Source organism: Podarcis vaucheri (assembly GCF_965113315.1).
Source record: "Podarcis vaucheri genome assembly, chromosome: 6".
NCBI classification, from domain to species: Eukaryota; Metazoa; Chordata; class Lepidosauria; order Squamata; family Lacertidae; genus Podarcis; species Podarcis vaucheri.
Genome location: NC_138764.1, coordinates 93,091,329 through 93,108,683, shown reverse-complemented (window position 1 = coordinate 93,108,683; position 17,355 = coordinate 93,091,329).

Below are 17,355 nucleotides of genomic sequence, written 5' to 3'. Positions count from 1 at the left end.
TCTATCATCTATCTCTCTCTCTCTCTGTCTGTCTGTCTATCTATCTATCTATCTATCTATCTATCTATCTATCTATCTATCCACTGGCTGAGTTTCAGTCTTTGGGAAGACAAGGTTATGTGGTTCTCTTCATTTTATATTTCAGGACTGAGACTTAAACATCATTGTTCAGGGTATTAATGGGAATCAGATGTATCTGAAACCAAAGAAGGTAAATTATCCACATGGGAGGAGCAAGTAAAACATACTTGTGAGAAAAATAGAAATACTGTTATTGAAACCAAGTACTCATCCCTTGCTAGATTTTAATGGACACCTGTGAGTTGAGGTTCTTAAATTGTAAATGTGTTGCTGAGATATAGCAAGAAGGTAATTGGCGACAGGTTTTTTTGTTTTGTTTTTTAGTGTATTGGATTTCCCCTGGAGAGGGTAAATGTGGATTAAAGGGTGGAGGGATATAAGCTGGCATTTTGATGCCAAAAATGCCACATGGGTGATGTGAAAAACCTGCAAGCAGAAGAGCAACGATCCCACAGCAGAAGCACATCTAGAAGTATATAAATACCACCTTTCAAGTTAGAGTGAGAATCCATGTGGCCAAAAGATTTCTGTGTGTGTTTCCTTCAGTTTCGACTTTCCTGCTCTTTTGATATTTTCTAAGATTGGTTGAACTTGAAGGACAATGTCCTTGTAAGGATTTGAAAGCTGTATGAACCATTGGAAAGAAAGATTGAGTCAAACAAGACCATACATTTCGCTTGAATGATGGCTATATTGAGTAACATCCTGATAAGGAAAATGAATTAAAATGATATATTCCTCCTCACCTTCATTCTCAACTTCTGTACAGATGTGTATGCTATAAAGGATATTTATAGGGCTCATTTAAATTCCCCATCTTATCCCTCTTCATTTTTCCACTTTCTATTTTACGGTAGTTACATATAAAATCAATACACTCACACACCTCTCATTCCAACACCCACCCAACAAATTTAAAAAGAGCTTTGGAAGGCTTTGTCTCAGTCCTCCGCAGAACCGCTTTTCAAATAATTTTTTTAAAAGACAAACCTGCACTGAATGTAGTCAGAGCATCATAATCTAGTCATTCTGGGCTGTTTTCCAAAGTTTTAAATAAAAATTACAAGCAATCAAAAGGTCCTCAACAATATTTCATCGGTTGGGTAGGAGGAAAGCTTCCTTCAGTGGCTTCATTTTACAAAATTGAATAGGGTGCTGTTGCTGCTGCTGTCGCCACCGCCGCCCCCACCCCCTTTCACAGAAGCAGAGGCAGTGGCAGTGTTACAGTTCTTGCGCACAATGACAAACAATAACAAGGAAGGGAAGAAGGCATCACCATGTCCTTTTGCTGCCATGACAAGTCTGCACCCTGCGGCCAAAGCAGTTCAAACAATTTGGCCTTCTCCCCAGAAGCAATGGAATTTGTTGTTGTTGTTTAGTCGTTTAGTCGTGTCTGGCTCTTCGTGACCCCATGGACCAGAGCACGCTAGACACTCCTGTCTTCCACTGCTTCCTGCAGTTTGGTCAAACTCATGTTAGTAGCTTGGAGACACTGTCCAACCATCTCATCCTCTGTCGTCCCCTTCTCCTTGTGCCCTCCATCTTTCCCAACATCAGGGTCTTTTCCAGGGAATCTTCTCTTCTCATGAGGTGGCCAAAGTATTGGAGCCTCAGCTTCAGGATCTGTCCTTCCAGTGAGCACTCAGGGCTGATTTCCTTCAGAATGGATAGGTTTGATCTTCTTAGCAATGGAATACTGCTCCCAAATCTGCCACCTACAAATGGGGTGGTGAGAGGTGGGGGGAACCTGTGCCATGCCAGGGGTGTGCAAGAGGTGTGTATGTACTGTGTGCTATGTTGAGGGGCCCCCATCTCAAAACCAGGTAATCAAGGTGCTGGGCTTTGGTAAGAAGACATGAAGCTCTGATCAGGTCCTAGAGTTCTCCCAATACCTTTTAGAAGTGTAGGTGGGTTCCCACAAGGCAAGACACAGTGACAATAGCAAGAACTTTATTGAACTAACAGAACTGGGCAACAGGGGCAAAACAGCTGCTTTTCTGAAGGCCTGGGCCACTCCCATTCCCAACATGATTGGCTGTCTAAACTTCCAAGCTGTGAATCATGACTCAGAGTTTAAGGGCCAGTAGCAGAGGCCCAAATCCTGATATGTTCTGTGATTGGATATCATGTATCGAATCAGAACACAGGGGCTCAGAATCCTTAGTCCAGGGAACTTCCGGGGTGGCGCCATCGGTAATGGCGGACTCCCTCTGATCTGGAGGGACTAGCTCCACACGAAACGGGTCTTTTCCGCTATGGCGAAGCGGGGACCCTTTCAAAAATTGCAGGCGGATGAAGCCTGTGACCATGGGACTCAGCGGGCACCCTTAGCGCCCCCCAACCCGCAAAGGAACCCACTAACGGGCTCTGGAGCAAAGAGGGGAAGTGGCGCGGTGCTGAGAGTCAACTGCTTCTTCCGTGGAGCGAAGCCACACAGCTGTTGCCGGAGAGCGCTGCCTTTTTCCTGGGACAATTGGGCTTCTAAAATAATCACCTGTGAGTACTTAAAATTCGGACAATTGGACTTTAAATAAGGACTTGCGAGCAGAAAGGAAAATTGGACTTAAAATTTTATTTCAATTTGGCACTGAAACGGGAAGGTCTAAACAGGAAGTCAGCCTTCCGTTTCTTTGTAGATAGATTAAAGCAAAGACATGGTAAACCAGAGCTCAGAAAATCGCTTGCGAAAGACTAATTTTCATCATTTAAAATTGTTGAACCCCCTTCGGAAGCAGGAGAAGAGGGGGGATCTTTTTCGGACTGTTTAAACCTGCAGAAGTGAGTGTAAAGTAAAGTAACTTTCCACCGTCCTGATCCTGGAGCGGGGTGTCAGGACTGACGTTTTTGGAAGCTCATTGACCAGAGACAAACGTTTCTGACAGATAGCTAAAAGAAGAGAAACATAGTGATTCCATTGCTCCCCTTCGCATTTTAAAGGAACAAATATCGACAAAATATCTGAAAAAGCAATCAATCAATTTCTTTATTCGACCGATAGTCAGAATTAAAACATTACACAATAATTATAAACTATAACATCATAGGAGATACATAAGTAAGGTAGGGCCACAGAAATAGACCTCTCACAGATAACCCACATCAAAGCATTCAGTTATACGTTTCCGACACTTGAGTGCCAGGAAAAGAAATTTAGCCACTGACAAGGTTGTTTTCCCAGAAGACTTATTTAGCAGATATGCTGTCTGCTTTCCTCTTTGTCGGGAACTGAGCTGGGGTAAGTATGGAGTTATAAGATACTCTCTTAAATCGTTGTAGAAGGGACAGCTCAATAAAATGTGCTCTGTGGATTCTACCTCACCCAATGCACAGTGGCATAATCTCTGGTCATATGGAACTCCTCCATATCTTCCCTTCAGGACCGCCGAGTCAAGAACATTCAGCCTAGCCGCAGTAAATAGTCTGCGGTATTCCACGTAGTGGATATCCACCAGGTAGCGAGCTGGAGCAGCCCAATACAACTGCTCCCCCAGAAACAACCCAGGTTTCACATGGGCTATGTCCTCCTGTCTGGCAATATCCCTTAATCTTTGCGCGATCACCGCCTTTGCGTGGCTATACGTCATGGACTCTATATAAAGGGAGGACAACCCACACTTCTGCACTTCCTCCACTATCTCCCCTTCCCATGGAGATTTAAAGTTATCCCTCAGAATCAAGGGGGCCAAACCCACCGGTCTGAAACAGAGCTTGAGCCATATCCATAGCTTCGCTTTCAGGGCCACATACCTAAAGGCTTGGCAACCGGTTTCCAATCTCATGATCGCGCCTGCCACGGAGGGGGGGATCCTGAGTATGGCCCTGAGGAATTGGGTTTGGATAGATTCCAATTTTTCAAAATCCCTACGTGAGCCCAAGGCAATGCCCACCAGCAGAAGAGGGAGGACTTTCGTTTTAAAGAGACGTAAGGCAACATTGACAGTTTGTGCCTGTTTCTTGGAGTACAGGGTTCTAATCACCACGGCTGCTTTGGATGAGTTCGAGGCTATGTATTCTCTGTGCGCCAGGAAGGACCTATTTGATCTTACAACCTGACCCAGGTACTTGAAGCAACTGACCTGCTCTAAAGGAATACCATTAATTGACCATAAATTAGGTTTCGGTCGAGCAGCAAAGACCATTATTTTGGTCTTGGCATAATTTAATTGGAGCTCGTGTTGGGTCTCATATTCATGAAGAGCTCGAAGCATCCTCCTTAATCTGATGGGGGAGGTAGCTAATAGGGCGGCATCGTCTGCATACAGTAGGACATTTAAGGCTCGTCCTGCCAGTTTTGGTGGATGGAAATCAGCATTTGCCATATGTACCACTAGCGAATTAATATAGAAGTTAAACAGAGCAGGGGTATCTGAAAAAGGAAACTTTGTTGTTTAAAGAAAGAACAAAGAGAAGTTTCCCACCTAGAGGGAGACTGTGAAACTGTAACCAGTTCCAGGGAGCTAGCAGCTGTACAGATTACAATCATGGGAATAGACTTCTGACCTTGCAGGACAATGTATTCAGAAGCTCTGTTGTGTGCTCTCTGTAAAACAAATGCCCTACTGGAACAGCTACATGAGAAGACGGACTTGATGACTGATGTGATCAGAAATTTTGAACAGGCAGTGGGAAATTATATGGAGCCCACCCAGGAATTAAATCAGGAGTGTGCCCTGACAGAACAGAGGAGAGAAGAGGATGTTGCTGAATCTTGGGCACCAGAGATGGAGGGAGTTGTGGCCCAGCAGGAACATGAGCTTTTGGATTTTACAAATGAACTTGGAAAAAGCCAGATTTGGAAAGATAAAGTTGGTTTGGAAATGGGGGTTTGGATAGACCCCCCCAATGCAGGGATGTTTGGACTTTTCAAGTCTGGCAATGGGCCGTGAGATGTTTGGGGTTGTGGGGGCTCTTAATTTTGGAGGGATTTTGAAACATGTTCTTAAATACCACATGGAGTTTAGTGTGGACTATGGAAAAGGGGCAGATTTGTTGAGAAGGGTCAAAAATATTATTAAGCTGGAGTTCCCATGAGTGAAAGGAGAATATGAAGAAGAGCCGCGGAAGGGACATGGAAGAGACTTAAGGGGCCTCGGATATAAGGTTACCAGGTTAATGCGCTAGATCAATGGGATAAAAAGGACTGATAAAACCCGGGTCCAGGAGGAAGGGACGTTGGATGAAGATTGGATTGTTTTTATTTCCTTTTTTTTTTTTACTACTAGGATTGTTTTATGAATGTTAGAAAAATGTTGCAACGAAATTACTTGGCTTTAGAAAAAAGGTTTAAAGAATTATGTAAGAATATTATGGTTATGAGAAGTTGGTAAAAAACAAAACAAAAACTTTAAGTTTTAAGCTTTAAGGTTCTTTACAGTAAGATAAGATGAAAATAGATTAAGGTAATGTAATGTCAGGGAACTGACATCGGAGGAAAGGGAAGTGGTAGGGCTCCCAGAGACTGGGAGAGAGTCAACAGCTAAAGCAGGGACCAGTAGGGGGAGCGCGGGGTCTCTGGAGGAGGATCTCAGTAATGCTGAGAGAGACGCAGCAGCCCAGGCAGGAAGCAGAAGGGGAGAGAAAGGGGTGAGAGACACTTCGAGCGAAAATAGCGGGGAGGTGTCAGAAGCAACTGCAGGGAGACCTATGCTTCGCCGGAAGCTGTCACGTCGTGAGTCCAGGAGACGCGTTTCCGTTAAGGAACTTCTTTGCTGGAAGCGCTTCCGCAGACAGCCACTGTCGGACTCTACAAGTGACTAGAGCAGACATGTCTGAGGAGCTCTGTCACACACAGAGGTTTGTGGGGTCGCACAAACTCTGAAGGGGCACTATTTTAAGCACAAGCAGCTAATCATCCCCTGACAGCAGTCCGACAGTCTCTGTACGCTGCCTGTGCAGGAGAAGGCATCATGAGCGACCCAGCAGGAGCCGGAGCCGCAGGGGGTGGAGCTGGTCCAAGCTTGGAAGACAGATACCGAGCATTGGAGGTCCAACTTGCGCTGCAGACGGCGAGGCTCGAGGAGAGGAGGGCTCAAGATGCAGACAAGAAGGGGAGAACCACTCAGTTCCCCAGAAAGGTACCAGGATTAGTGCAGAAGTTTGGGGGGGACCCCAAGGATTACCATGCCTTTAGGACTGAAATGCAATATGCCCTGAATGTGCAGTTTGATGAGTTCCCTGATGAGGAATCCCGAGTTGCTTTCGTAATTGGGCATCTTGAGAAGGGGGCGCGAGATTGGGTTCGACCCCTGATGGCAACGCACAACGATATCCTGAAGGACGCTATGAAATTCTTTCGTGCAATGGATATCATGTTCTCCAGCGATATTGAGGAGGGGGGAGTGCGCAGACAGCTAATAGCTTGCAAGCAGGGAAGCAGATCTGTCCGTGAGTACTGGACTGAATTTACCATGCTGATTCACAGATTGGGGTGGGATTTATCGGCAGCACCCATTCAGATGCTATTTGAAGAAGGTCTTTCTTCAGCTGTGAAAGACGAGCTGGCCAGGAGCCCCAGGGCGGTGTCTATGGATCAGCTGACCAAATCTGCGCTGACCATTGGAGCGCGCCAGGAGGCAAGAGCCTTGGAGAGGCGGGAAGGGAGAGGGGAACGTTGGAAGGAGTTACGCATTCCAGACATTCCTGAGCCAGCTTTCCCGCCGGCAGAGCCGATGGAAATCGGAACAGCCCGCGCGCGCGCAGTTTCAAAGCCCAGTGAGGGGGCGAAGAAGGAGGGAAAGGGACCCCGGAAATGCTATCTCTGCCAACAGCCAGGCCACTTTGCCAGAGTCTGCCCCCAGAGGAAGGAATGGCAAGGGATGGTGGGAACTGTTGAGGGGGAAGAGCAGGGAGAAACGGAGCAGGTAAAAGCCAACGCCTGGTTGCCAGCAGGGCACTGCAGCCAGGCCAAAGAGCAGTGAAAGTGCCCCTTTCCCAAGTGCCAGTGCCAGAAGCTCCTCGACCTGCTCTAGTGATTGAAGTGTCGCTAGAGTTGCAAAATGGACACCCCCTAAAAATAAAGGCGCTGTTGGACTCAGGCAGCTCCTGCAATTTCATGAGCAAGGAGTTTGCGGCTGAACACCAGATACAGACTATCCCCTTAAGCAACCCCCTGCAGGTGACCACGATCGATGGCAGAGAACTGTTGGGAGGAGGCGTCAGCTTGCAGACCATCCCAATGATAATGAGGGTGGCAAGGCACACAGAACTGATAGCGTTTAATGTGGCCACCTTGGGAGGCGCTCCCATTATTTTGGGAATGAGCTGGCTAGCCCTACATGATCCGCTGGTGGGCTGGCATCAAAGAGTGGTTTCCTTCGGTTCCGCACATTGCTTAGAACACTGCAGGGGGGAAAAGGGGTCAGCAGGGGCCCAAGCCACCCTAGCAGGGACGGAAGTGATGGAGAAGGGGAAGGTGCCATCACAGTATGCTGATCTCAGCGACGTGTTCAGCGAGAAGGAAGCTGACCAACTACCCCCGCATAGGCCCTTTGATTGCCAGATCAATTTACTCCCTGGAGCACAGCTTCCTGTAGGCAGGTTGTATGCCATGTCAGACAGGGAGATGCAGGAGTTGCGAGCGTTCATTGACAAGAACCTGAAGAGAGGCTTCATCAGAGAGTCCAAGGCAGCGGGGGGTAGCCCAGTGTTTTTTGTGGATAAAAAGAACACGGACAAGCCGAGACTGGTATGTGACTTTCGGGCCCTAAATGCAGTGACAGAGCCGGTGGCTTTTCCTATGCCCAGGATTGATGATATTTTGACCAGGGTGCGAAAAGGAAAGATTTTTACAAAGCTGGACCTAAGGGGGGCGTACAACCTGATACGTATAAGGAAAGGGGATGAATGGAAGACCACCATGTTCACCCCTTTGGGGGCATTTGAATATCTCGTTATGCCTTTTGGATTACAAGCAGGCTCCGCGTGTTTTCAAGCCTTTATGAACCATGTACTGGGGCCTTTGCTCTACAAGAATTGCGTGGCCTTCTTAGATGACGTGTTGGTGTATTCGGAGAATGAGGAGCAACATGTGAGAGACGTCAGAGAAGTGTTGAGCAGGCTGCAAGCCAACAGACTGTGGGTGAAACTGGAGAAGTGTCAGTTTCATACCAAGGAGGTGGAATTCCTGGGGTACCGCTTGTCAGACAAGGGGTTGGCCATGGACCCCGGCAAGGTTCAAGCGGTGCTGGAATGGAAAACCCCCAAGACTAAGAAGGATGTGCAGAGGTTCCTAGGGTTTGGAAACTTTTATCGTAAGTTCATCCGAAACTTCGCTCACCTGACGGCGCCCATCACGGACTGTCTCAGCAGCAAAAAGAAGTTTGTTTGGACGGGGGAGGCGGAGCGAGCGTTTGAGGAACTGAAAAAGGCCTTCGCCTCTGACGAACAACTTCTACATGTGGATTTACAAAAAAAGCTGAGGGTCGAAACAGACGCTTCTGACAGAGCCATAGGGGCGGTGCTTCTTCTGCAGCCAGGGAAGGAGGGGTCCGAGTGGCGACCGTGTGCCTTCTTTTCGCGAAAGCTGAACAAATCGGAGAGAAACTACACGGTGTATGACCGGGAACTTCTTGCGATTTATGAGGCCTTCCGGAGATGGAGGCACCTACTAATTGGTGCACAACAGAAGGTGCAAGTACGCACGGACCATAAGAATCTAGAGTATTGGAGAACTGCGCGAGTGCTCAACCAACGGCAGTTGAGATGGGCCCAGGAGTTCTCCAAATTTAACTTTGAGATTTGTTACGTACCAGGCCAGGAGAACGTTAGGGCGGACGCTCTATCACGCAAACCTGAATATTTGGAGGGAGAGGGTGCACCCGAAGAGACCCATGTCATTCCCGAGGATCGCTGGGTGTGTGGGGCGGCACTGGTGGGGCTAAGGGAACTGATAGAGGGAACGGTGCAGGATGAATATGCCCAGGACAAACTCAGGGGTCTCAGGAGGGAGGGAGACAAACCCGGGGGTTTTGAGGAGAGAAACGGGGCGTTGTACTACAAGGGAGCGTTATACGTACCTGAAGGAGAATTGAGGGAAAAGGTACTCAAGCAACTGCACGATAGCCCCACAGCAGGGCATTTTGGGCAACACAAAACCATGTGGCTGGTTACCAGGGAATTCTGGTGGCCCAAGGTCAGGGAAGATGTGCGGGAGTATGTGAGAGGGTGTGACCGATGTCAACGAGCCAAGGGGGAGAGGCGGGCACCGGCAGGTTTATTAGAACCACTACCCACGCCGGAAAGACCATGGGAGGCAGTGGCAATAGATTTTATGACTGATCTGCCCAGGTCCAAAGGGAAGACAGCCATTATGGTTGTGGTAGACCTGTTAACCAAGATGGCCCACTTTATAGCCTGCTCACATGCGGTCACAGCAGAAGAAACCGCTAAATTGTTTGTGGAAAATGTGTTTAGATTGCATGGTGCCCCCTTGAGGGTGGTTTCGGACCGAGGGAAACAATTTACTTCCAGGTTCTGGAGGAAGCTCATGAGCTTATTGCATGTAGAGGTGAATTTCTCAACTGCCCGTCATCCAGAAACCAACGGGCAGGCGGAAAGAGCTAATGGTGTCCTCCAGCAATATTTGAGGTGTTATGTGAATGACAGAGAGAATGATTGGGTGGAGAAGCTGGCGTTGGCAGAATTTGCCTATAACAATGCGGAGAACGTGTCCACGGGAATGAGCCCTTTTTTGGCCAATCACGGGTGTCATCCCCGAGCCTTCCCAGGGGGGGAGGGGGAGAACTGGAGCGTTCCAGCCGCAGAACAGTTCGTTGAAGAAATGGAAGCGATCCATCGCCAGCTCCAACTTAATTTAAACAGGGCGAAGGAGGAATATAAGAGGCAGGCAGACAAAACCAGAAGGGAAGGAGAAAGCATTAGGGTGGGGGATCAGGTGTGGTTGTCCACCCAAGGGTTACCATTTAAAGGAGGTTGTAAGAAGTTAAGACCCAAAAGACTGGGCCCATTTGAAGTCACGCAACAGGTCAACCCAGTGGCTTTCAGACTCCGGTTACCTAACCACATGAAGTTGCACCCAGTGTTCCACAGATCATTGCTGTCACCGTATATAGGGGACAGAGAGGGGAGGGTCAATAGGGGACCAGCTATGGAGGAAAAAGAACACAGCTACCATGTAGCGGAGATTCTCGATTCCAGGTGGAGGGGAGAGCAAGTAGAGTATTTGGTAATGTGGGAAGGGGAGCCGGAGTCGGAAAACACCTGGGTCAGGGCAGAGGATGTAGATGACGAGGTTTTGATTGAAACTTTTCATCAGAGATTCCCTCGGAAACCACAGCCAGTGGCGAGGTTCCGGAGGGAATACTTCGCCACCACCGACGAAGAAGAAGAGTTGGAGGGGTTCGCTGATTCCGAGGTGGAGGAGGATTCAGCGAGTCGGAACGAAGACCGATGGAGGGAAATGTTCGAGACGTCGGAAGATGAGGAGGATTCTTTTAGGGGTTTCAGCTCCTCACCGCCCAGAGGAGAGAGTAGGGGCGGGGGAGAGGGGGGCCCTGGAGGGGAGGTGGATGTCAGGGAACTGACATCGGAGGAAAGGGAAGTGGTAGGGCTCCCAGAGACTGGGAGAGAGTCAACAGCTAAAGCAGGGACCAGTAGGGGGAGCGCGGGGTCTCTGGAGGAGGATCTCAGTAATGCTGAGAGAGACGCAGCAGCCCAGGCAGGAAGCAGAAGGGGAGAGAAAGGGGTGAGAGACACTTCGAGCGAAAATAGCGGGGAGGTGTCAGAAGCAACTGCAGGGAGACCTATGCTTCGCCGGAAGCTGTCACGTCGTGAGTCCAGGAGACGCGTTTCCGTTAAGGAACTTCTTTGCTGGAAGCGCTTCCGCAGACAGCCACTGTCGGACTCTACAAGTGACTAGAGCAGACATGTCTGAGGAGCTCTGTCACACACAGAGGTTTGTGGGGTCGCACAAACTCTGAAGGGGCACTATTTTAAGCACAAGCAGCTAATCATCCCCTGACATGTAATGACAGAATATTATGAAATATGGAAAGGATTTGCTGCAACAATTAACAACTAGGATACAAAAAAAGGGAGGAGGAGGAGGTCAAAGAAAGAAGGTAATGAAAATTGAGGATTTGAGAATGATGGATTTGTTTTTGAGTGTTTGTGGTGTATTTTTGTTCTTTGAATTTGTATTGTTTGATGTGGTTTGTTTTTTCTTTGTTTTTTTCTTTTTCTTTTTCTGCTTTGTTTTTTTTCTGTAATTCTAAATTTTTTTCAATAAATATCATTAGAAAAAACAAAAACAGAATCCTTAGTCCAGACTCAAGCTCAGGCAAACACAGAGCACTGAATACACAATACTTTCCCCAAGCCTGGCTAGTACAGGGTTGCCATATTTCAAAAAGTGAAAATCCAGACACTACCAATTCTTTTTTAAAAAAAACACAAGAGTTTTTGAGATATTTTTCATGAAATACGGCAAAAACTACACTTCCGACATGGGCTGCCGTATGTCTGGATTTCCTTGGGCATTTCAGCAATTTCTGCCTGGAGACTGTTTATGAGAGCTGAATGCCAGACATATGGCAACCCTAGGCTAGTGCTTTCCAAGCTTTGGGAAGAAGGTAGGAGGGCTCTAGGACCCTGCCAGAGCCCTTGCACCTCCTTCCTAAAACCAAGTGCCTCCTTAGCCACCTTTGGGAAGGCAGCGCAAGGATTGGGGGGGCGCACCAAATGTTGGCCTCGCACAGGGAACTGGCTGGACTACAATTCTAATAAGATTTGCATTTCTGGTTTAGAAACTAGACTCTCATAAACATTTTGTGTGAAAAAGAAAATGAAATAATGACATTTGGATTTGAGGATTGAGGATAATGTTTGTTTATAGAAAGTGACTTTGTTGGTTGTTATATTGGAGTGGATGAAGTGAATATTGTTTATAGATAGTGGAAGTCCCTTACCTTCTGAATTTTATCCCCCCCCCTTTAACCTCTTTGTAATTTCTATTTCTTTATTTCTCCCTGTCTCTTTATTCCTCCCCCCCTTATGTTTTTACTGCATTTAGAACAAAGTCTTAGTTTGGACAAAAAAGGAGGGAAAGATATTTCATATTAAGTTTTGTATTTTTCTCTATAAACTCTAATAAAATTTATTCCCAAAAAAGAGAGAGATTTGCCTTTCTACAGTGGGCTTTGGGGAGGCGCTTTTCATGACCTTTACAGGCACATTTGGTGAGGAAACAAGACAGCGCCTTTTTGTGGCTGCTCTTGCCCTTTCTGTTTTCCTTTCGCTGGGAAGCAAAGACTTGAGGGGCCACTAACTGGTTTGCGGTATGGATGTTCTGTTGTGCTCCTGTGAGTATGTGCTGTTAAATGGTGTTAAGTGTTTTCAGTGATGCTTTTTAAGGAGAGCTATTGTGAGGATGATTTGACTGGGGCATCTGCCACTCCACGGATCACCGGCTCTCACTTTCAGAAAGTTTTTCCTGGTGTTTAGTCAGACTGTCCAGTCATGCAACTTGAATCCATTGGTTCGAGTCCTACTCTCTGGAGCAAGAGAAAACAAGCTTGCTCCCTCTTCCATGTGACAGCCCTTGAGATATTTGAAGATGGCTCTCATATCTCCTCTCATCTGAAGTATTTGTGTGCAGCAGGTGCACCAATTCAACATTAATTGAATACAGTCATACCTTGGGTTACAGATACTTCAGGTTGCGTTTTTTCAGGTTACAGACGTGCCAAAACCCCGAAGTACCAGAATGGGTTACTTCTGGGTTTGGGCAGTTGTGCATGCGCAGAAGCGCCGAATCGCAACCCGCATGTGTGTACATGCGGCGCTGTGGGTTATGAACTTGCTTGTTATTATTTTGACTCCCTCCTTTGTAAATCCACACAGAACTTCAAGCCATTAATTTGATTGGAATTAATTTTATAATGAAATGATTTTAGAATGTTTTATCATTTTACTGTTGTTAGGTGCTCTGAGCCCGGCTTCGGCTGGGGAGGGCGGGATATAAATAAAATTTATTATATTTATTATTATTCCTGCATGGATCACATTCGCAACCCGAGTGTCTACTGTATAACATGTAAATGTCCCTTTTGTTGTTCAGCATTAAGTGACAGAAGGACGGCAGCACAGTGGCAGAGCATCTGCCTTGCAGGTAAAAGACCCCAGCTTCAATTCCTGGCATGTCCAGGTAAAAATGGGAGGGACCCCCTTCCTGAAGCCTTGGTGAGCAGCTAGCCAGTCAGTGAGTGAGATGGCACTGAGATGCATGGTATGGCTTGCGTTCCTCAGCACCTCACCTGGTGTAGCTTCTCAGTGGGAATTCATAATACACCTGCGCAAGGGATCTGGCAATTAGCCTGGCACAGGGTGTCGTGCCTTGTCCTTCGGAGGAGCTCTGCTATCGGTAGGTATGTGTCATATGGCTGTCGACATGGCTTAGGCGCGAGGGATGGAAGATGCCTGACTCTCTCAGACAAGCGTATGAAAAACATTTGACATTTCCCAACTCTCTTAAGGGGTAATAAACTGTGGCAGGCCATAATATTAATGGCCTGAGAGAGAGAGAGAGAGAGAGAGAGAGAGATGCAGTGGGGGTGTAGGAAAATCGCCTGGCACTTTGTTTTAGACTTTATAGTGTCTCTCATATTTCAAGCCATTTTTCTCCCACCGATAAATAAATAAATGAAAAATCTTTTTTGCTCCGCCGTTAGCTTTAATGTTAGAAAGGAGAGCCTATCGCTCCGAGCTGACTCTCCCGCCCTCCCCCTCAATGTTTCTCGGGGGGTTGTTTGGTACAAATGTCTTTTTTCTTACATCGGTTATGTCTGGGGGGTGGATAATGCAGAGGAGACCACGGCAAATTCTTCATTCGACGAGACACTGGCGAATAGAGGATGCTGTGAAGCGGCCTTTTGGAAAACATTCGATGCTGCTGTCTAGACAGGGGGAAGAAGATGCACTCTCTCCTTAATACCTCCCCTTCCCCATTAAGCCCCCTGGAGCGACTTCATAGAGCTGTGTCTGTCTGCTCATTAAACTGGAGGGCTTTTCTTTTTTTTGGTACCTCACCCCCTAGGAGGGTCCCCCACCCCTCGGTCTCCTTTCAGTAGAAATGTAGGTCATTTGATTGACATGTATATTTCTCATCCTCTCTACCTAAAGTGGGAGAATGCAGGAAGGAAGCAGAACATACAAAAGCAGCAGCAGCTATATTTAAATGCAACGGGGTGGGGTGGACCTTTGCAGCAGAATACAAATGGAATGGTTTATTGCATAAAGGTTTTGGAAAGCCACTTTAAAATAGTGTGTGTGTGTAAATCCTGCAAGCATAAGCAGTTACAGTACAATGACACTGGGACAGGATGCGCTGAGGCATAGCCAGGCAGCAGCGGCTAGGAGCAAAGACTGCATTTTGAACATTTGCTCTTGAAATGTATGTTGGGATTAAGCGTTTGTGACATAATGTTCAATATTCATATATGTGTGACTATGCTAATGGGAATGTTAATTCGGGCCTTGACAACCTTTGCTGCAGTGCTACGAAGACGCTTAAGAAGTCTGCTGCTTTTCCTGGCAGTCAAACGGAAACTTCCTTTTGGGCAAATGTATTTAGACTGGACTTCTTAATCTCTTAAGTGTGGAATCCTCTACACGTCTACTCAGAAGCAAATTCAATGGGACTTAGCTCCTGGTAAGTGTGGAGATGATAGACTAGATATAGCCAGCATTGAACCATCCAAATATTGTTGAACTGCAGTTTCCTACATCCCTAACCACTGGCCCTGCTGGCTATGCTCTGGAGGCAGTATTGCTTCTGAATACTAGTTGCTGGAAACCCCAGGTGGGGAGAATGCTCTGGTATTTGGCTCAAGACCCTCCAAGTGTCCCTATTTTCCAGGGACATCCCAGATTTTGAGAAGCTGTCCCGGTTTCTGATTTCATCCTGGAATGTCCCACTTTTCATTAGGTAAAGTTAAAGGGACCCCTGACCATTAGGTCCAGTCGTGACCAACTCTGGGGTTGCGACGCTCATCTTGCTTTATTGGCCGAGGGAGCCGGCGTACATGTGGCCAGCATGACTAAGCCGCTTCTGGCGAACCAGAGCAGCACACGGAAACGTCGTTTACCTTCCCGCCGGAGCGGTACCTATTTATCTACTTGCACTTTGACGTGCTTTCAAACTGCTAGGTTGGCAGGAGCTGGGACCGAGCAACGGGAGCTCACCCCGTTGCGGGGATTCGAACCGCCGACCTTCCGACCGGAAAGCCCTAGGCTCAGTGGTTTAACCCACAGTGCCACCCATGTCCCCACAGCACTATCTGAGTCCCTATTTTTATTGGAGAAATATTTCATTAGGACGTCCCTATTTTCATTGGAGAAATGTTGGAGGGTATAGAGCTGTCTGACCCATGAGCCATCTGAAGGCAGTTAAAAAAAAAGTTTAATGTTTTATTAAGGTTTTATATATGTTGGAAGCTGCCCAGAGTGGCCCTGGGCAACCCAGTCAGATGGGTTGGGTTTAAATATGATGATGATGGTGATGATGAATAGAACAGCCCTGAGAGTTGGACCATAAAGAAGGCTGATCGCCGAAGAATTGATGCTTTTGAATTATGGTGCTGGAGGAGACTCTTGAGAGTCCCATGGACTGCAAGAAGAACAAACCTCTCCATTCTTAAGGAAATCAGCCCTGAGTGCTCACTGGAAGGACAGATTGTGAAGCTGAGGCTCCAATACTTTGGCCACCTCATGAGAAGGGAAGACTCCCTGGAAAAGACCCTGATGTTGGGAAAGATGGAGGGCACAAGGAGAAGGGGACGACAGAGGACGAGATGGTTAGATAGTGTCTTCGAAGCTACAAACATGAGTCTGACCAAACTGCGGGAGGCAGTGGAAGACAGAAGTGCCGGGCGTGCTCTGGTCCATGGGGTCACGAAGAGTCGGACACGACTAAATGACTAAACAACAACAAATTTTCATCGGAGAAATGTTGGAGGCTATGAGGTTTCCCACAGACATCTGTTTGGCTGTTGTGAGAACAGGATGTTCGCCTCGATGGACCATTAGCCTGATCTAGCCAGCTTTTCTTTTATACTGGCTGGGGCTAAAGTGCACCATGTTGGCTACTCTAACTATAAAGACGCCAGGAAAAGTCTCATTAAACTTACTTGGGTGGAGGCATGTATAAGATAGCACTGCTAAAAGATTTAAGAAGAAAAATCCAGATACATTGTGCAGGATCACAGCCTAGGGGTGGTATTCCATACTAGTTCTACTCAAAGTAGACCCAATGAAGTTAATAAATATGGCTTACAGGTGTGTTGAGCTCAGCGGGCCTACTCTGAGTAGGACTTGGTTGACTATAACCCAACCAGATTTAGCTAACCTGTTGTGCTAACAGATCTCTCTTCCCCACATGACCGCTTTAAACAGTCATGGCTTCCCCAAGGAATTCCGGGGGCTGTAGTTTGTTAAGTGTGCCCTCACACAGCTAAAACTCCCAGAGTTAGGGGTGCCAACTTGAATAAAATACTGCAGTTTCCCCCACTTTTGAGAACTATGGCATATATACAGCACATGTAGGTTTCAATCCCCTGATGAGGTCTGAAGAGAAAGAATGCATGTATGGAATATCTCCAGAGAAAGTGTAGAATCCAACATGCCAGACGGATTCGCCATAGAAACGCATGGATCTTGACAAATGTGATTTTATTTTGTGTGACCAGGCGGCGACAGCCCCAGCCCCCAGGGATCATAAGGAAGGAATAAAGCCTCTGACAACGTTATGTGGAATTAAAATTAGGCCACAACTTTATTAAACTTCCGAATGTAGGAAGACCTTGGCTTAGGCTTTGGGAGTGTATCCCTCCCAGCCCCCCGGCCTGGGGGAACTGGGGCTCATCAGGGTAAATGTGATATGGGGGTGCACTGCGAGAGTGTAGCAGGCAGCCAAGCCCATATCCCCACACGCAGGGTAGTTCACTGACGACCTTTCAGTGTATGGCGAGTGACACCCATATATATAGCCCCTTTAAGAGGGGGACCCTAGAATCGCCGCCGCAGGGGGGTGAGTCACCACTTCATGCCACCCCCACCCCCCATATAGGGAAGAAAAGACTAAAGGATTCCACTCAAGGCCAAAACCATCAAAGTTGTGATGAATTGCTACGGGGAAGACAAAACCTGCCAATGCAGGAAAATTTCTTCCCGGTCCTTCAACAGCAACCAGTCAAAGACCGTAGCAGTGCCTGCTAAACAGGAAGAAAAAGTTAACCTGCAAACAAGAAACATTAAACAAAG